This window comes from Microcaecilia unicolor, chromosome 11, assembly GCF_901765095.1.
Source record: "Microcaecilia unicolor chromosome 11, aMicUni1.1, whole genome shotgun sequence".
Lineage (NCBI taxonomy): Eukaryota > Metazoa > Chordata > Amphibia > Gymnophiona > Siphonopidae > Microcaecilia > Microcaecilia unicolor.
In genome coordinates, this window is record NC_044041.1 from 1,001,359 (window position 1) to 1,006,647 (window position 5,289).

A 5,289-nucleotide genomic window follows, 5' to 3' on the forward strand; every position below is an offset into this window, starting at 1 on the left:
ATGTTTTGAAGTCTCCTATTGTGGATGCACTGGTGATGGCGGTTACCAGTGGATGGAGGGGCCATGCTGAAAGACTTTCAGGATAAGTGTATGGAGACATTATTGGAGCGTAGTTTTGATCTGTTGACTCTGAAGCTCCAGGTGTCTATTTTATGGGGCTCTGGTGGCCAGAAAGGGTCTTAACTGGCCCTGTGCTGGATAAGTATGTGATGAACTGGGATGCCTCAAAGATAAAGGTGGGTTCTTCTTTCTTAGCAGATGCGTTCTATGATCTGCTGCAGGCATCGGCTAAGACTATGACTCTTTAGTAGCTACTCAGAGCATTACAACTTAGAGGTTGGGTTGCAGATGTGGCCTCTTAAGTCCAAGTTTTGTACTCCTTCCCGTGGACCTATGCTTTTCAGAGAGGAACTAGATAAGTTGGTGAAAGGTCTGGGTGAGCCCAAGGTTCTCCGTTGTCCCAAGGACAAGCTTGAGTCAGGTGGCCAGGGGCTATCATTCCATGGCAGATTTCAGGAGGCATGCCACTATCGGACTGTTAGGTCAAGTAGGGGTCGTTACTTTCAGAGAACGCAGAGCTTTTGTGGTGGTCTTTGCGGAGGATGAGAGTCTGGTGTGGGGATCTACCGGCCACATCACAGGTTTGCAATGAAGGGAAAGGGAAATGAGACTTGATACAAATGCAATAAATAAATATACCGCCTTTCTGAGGTTTTTGCAACTACATTCAAATCGGTTTACATATATTCAGGTACTTATTTTGTACCAGAGGCAATGGAGGGTTAAGTGACTTGCCCAGGGTCACAAGGAGCTGCAGTAGGAATTGAACCCAGTTCCCCAGGATCAAAGTCCACTGTACTAACCACTAGGCTACTCCTCCACGCCAATGAAAGTATCAGGGTCTGTTATCTGGTGAACGTAGGAATTTGGTTGAAAGGCTTTTACCAGAATTGGACCCAGATAACCTCGGACCAATGAGTACTCGGACATTTGTGAAGGCTGTCCTTTGGAATTTGGCCCCTTCCAGGTCGTCTTGGAGTCTCCCTGTCATTATAGCATCTTAATATAGCAATTGGCCTCCAGCTTGCTAGTTAGGTCCTGAGGTGGGTCCTAAACCTCTTGTTGTCTCTTCCCCTGGCGGAGACACCATGACAGATAACCAATCCAGGTCTTCAGTCACCTCGAGACTACAGGGGAGGACTTCCACCTCTTGGGCTGCGCATGAGACAGGCACAACCTCTACCTGTTGTCCATGACAGGTCTCCTTTTCCTTGGGGCTTTTGGGTTGTAATTCACTCCCTCATTTCCACTTGTTGCCCAGCTACTTGTCTGGCTTCTGGCTTCCTGCCTTTCTCAAGGCACTTAACCTCCTGAAGCCCATTGACCTTTGGTAGGTCACTTGCCCCCTCTTGGAGACTCCTTTATCTTTCCTCCTGGTGCTTTCTCAGCTACCCCAGTAGGCTCTCTACCAGTCACTCCTTGTGACTTTCATGGCCCTTTGCCCTTTTTCTGTTCTTCAGCAGTTCCCCAGCTCCCAGGGCTGGTAGTCTTCTTAAATTACAGGGCATTGCTGCAGAGCTAACCAAGTATTCTTCCACTCCTGGTCTCACTTCCATCTTGGAGTCTTACTACTTCAATCCTCAAGGCATCACTCACTGGTCCCCACACCAATATATGCTGAGTACTGGCTTGAAACAACTTCACTCCAGGATTTCCCACTGCTTCAGTTGCAGCTTACAATCAGCAGCTTACAATCAGCAGCTTCTGTCTTCAGCCCACTGCTTGGAGTCTCTCACTCCCTCTGGTCTGCTGTGCCTTTAGGAGCTGGCCTTGTTCCAGGATACCTTGCTCCAGCTCCACTCTGTAATCTGAACCAGGGTCTCCAGCACCAGCAGCAATCTTACTTTCACTTTCTCTTTCATACTATGCCCCCTGCTCCAGGAGCTGCTTCTCAGTTAATTGCACTGCCTCCACAAGCTGTGCTTTCATCCAGGTGCACACTGTGCCTTAAACTCCCCAGTTTTCAGTACTCTGCTGTTTATAGCTCACTCTGAAGCCACAACACATGCTGTTCCACTATCTCTCCAATAGAAAACAGCTTCCGGGGGTCTTGCTTTCACACTTTTAAACTTGTGACTTGCATAACAGCCCCAAACACACATTGTTGCACTTTCCTGGCCACTCATTCTGTTCATTCCAGGCCAGAGTATACTTGTTGCACTATAGCATAATAACACTTTTCTAAAATCCCACAGAAAGAAGATCTTGCTTGTCCAGTGCTTACTAACTTTTATTTCCGTAGCTCTCTAAGGAAGAGATAGCACCAGAGAAGTTAACAAATCACCACAGGAGAACAATCCAATCCTAGTTCAACCAAGAATTATCACAGCTGAAAAAAAACATGCAGAGGACTAGAGAGGAAATGGATTTGTCACAAATCTGATGAAAGCAAAGGGTAACATAGTAGATGATGGCAGAAAAAGACCTGCATGGTCCATCTAGTCTGCCCAACAAGATAACTAATATGTGCTACTTTTTGTGTATACCCTACTTTGATTTGTACCTGTGCTCTTCAGGGCACAGACCGTATAAGTCTGCCCAGCACTATCCCCGCCTCCCAACCACCGGCTCTGGCACAGACCGTATAAGTCTGCCCAGCACTATCCCCGCCTCCCAACCACCAGTCCCGTCTCCCACTGCTGGCTCTGGCACAGACTGTATAAGTCTGCCCAGCACTATCCCTGCCTCCCAACCACCAGCCCTGCCTCCCACCACCGGCTCTGCCACCCGATCTCGACTAAGCTCCTGAGGATCCATTCCTTCTGCACAGGATTCCTTTATGCTTATCCCACGCATGTTTGAATTCCGTTACAGTTTTCATTTCCACCACCTCCCACGGGAGGGCATTCCAAGCATCCACTACTCTCTCCGTGAAAAAATACTTCCTGACATTTTTCTTGAGTCTGCCCTCCTTCAGTCTCATTTCATGTCCTCTCATTCTACCACCTTCGTATCTCCGGAAAAGGTTCGTTTGTGAATTAATACCTTTCAAATATTTGAATGTCAGTATCATATCACCCCTGTTTCTCCTTTCCTCCAGAGTATACATGTTTAGTTGAGCAAGTCTCTCCTCATACGTCTTGTAATGCAAATCCCATACCATTCTCGTAGCTTTTCTTTGCACCGCTTCAATTTTGAAATACAAATCTGAAATCAAGAAAGCCAAAGCTACGTATTATGAAGACAAAGTAGGGGGTAATCAACTCAATTTTAAAAAGCTGTTTGGCCAGGTAAATGGTCTGCTGGACACACAAGATCTGACAATAGACAACATCAGCCCAAAAGTTGGCCAACTACTTTGAACAGAAAATCTCCAACATCAAAAGCGGTCTCCCAACCCCCTCGACAACATAACAAAATATCTAGACATGATAAGCAAAACGGAAGGCCCATATCAGCAGGTAGAACATGGAGAGCATTCACACCTCCCTCCACCTACACAGTCAAAAATCTTGTTGAAATAAATATGCCAAATCACAATGCCCTCTTGTTACCTGTCCGAATTTCCTGCTAAAGAACACCCCAGATACATTCATACACTTCCTAACGAAACACATTACTTCATGCTTAACCAGAGCCAATTCCCTAAAGAAAAAGGAGGCATCGTACTAACTCCCATCCCCAAAAAACAAGAAGATCATGTCACAAATACAGGCCTGTGGCTTCCATCCACCTACTTACCAAGGTAATGGAGAGCATAGCTGATGTTTGGGTGCATAAAGAGAGGGATGAGCAGCAAGAAGAAAGAGGTGATGGTGCCCTTGTATAAATCTCTGGTGAGGCCCTATTTAGAGTACTGTGTGCAATTCTGGAGACCGCACCTACGGAAAGATATAAACAGGATGGAGTCGGTCCAGAAGGCGGCTACAAAATTGGTAAGCGTGCTTCGTCATAAAACATATAAGGACAGGCTTATGAACCTCAACATATATAAGCTGGGAAAGAGGAGATATGATAGAAACATTTGAATATGTCAGGGGCATTAATGTACAGGAAGAGAGCCTTTTTCAAATCAAAATTCTGGAATATGGGGGCATATGATAAAGTTAAAAGGAAATAGACTTAGGAGGAATATAAGAAAGTATTCATTTATGAAAAAGGTGGTGGAAGCATGGAGTGGCCTCCGGTGGAGGTTGTGGAGACTAGAACTGTGTCAGAGTTTAAGAAAGCATGAGACAAGCATGTGGGATCCCTTAGGAAAAGGAGGAGTTAAGGGTTATGGAGGATGGGCAGACTGGATGAGCCATTTGGCCTTTATCTGCCGTCATATTTCTAGGAATATATGACACATTTTTCCATACTACACAGCTCTCAATCGGGCTTCTGCCTAAGCCACAGCACATTAACGGCTAGCGTATTTTGCACAGTATAAGAGAAAATGCATCTCTCTGTATTTCTCTGTGCTGTGCTAAATGCAAGGTATGGCCTCTTGGGATTTTGATTAAATTTGTTTATGGTTTGTGGTCACTTATTCTGTATTTGGCATTTGTGTTCTGTGTGTGTGACCAAAGTATTCTGTCAGCATCAATTTTCTATGTAGTATTCTATAGTACTTTGGCTTGTTCAGTTTTCTTGATAGATGTATTGATATTTTAGGGCCCCACTGTAATATTTAGGGCACATTTGGGGGAAGCATATGTGTGTTGGCGGACCGTGGCTCAGTGGAGGATAAAGAGTGCACCCTCTTATAGTTCCCCTAGCTCTCAATGTGGCCTGCAGCCACTGAGGCCAGCACTGCTACTCCCATTGAAGTTATTGGGAGTGGGGTAGGTGTGCGGTAGAAGTAGGGGCGTGGGCGGGGCATATCAGGTGGCAGGTGTTTCTCTAGTGCCCATCCATCCAAGCTGTTGGACCACCCAAAACATTGCCTTCTGGCTATGCCACTGGGGTCGTGTCTGCACACACAGCTATTTTCTAGAGAAATTTCCCTCCCAAATGTGTGGAAGGAAAGTAAAAAAAATCCTGAGGCAGCTGTTTAATGCAGGATTATTAGATCAGCCTGTGTATTTGTACCTGAAGCACAGTGTCCCTTTAACTGTTGCCTGCTCTGTGTGTTACTGCTCCTCCTTCTGCTGCAAGAAAGAGAGGAAACTGCTTTGCTTAGAAAGCAGGGCACAGGTGTCTGTTCTGCACCTAGAAGAGAGGACGGACAGCACTTCCAGGTGACAGCTATTCTTTCAGTAAATGACAGCAGCAGGGAGTGGCTGCTGTGAACAATACCTCCAGCTG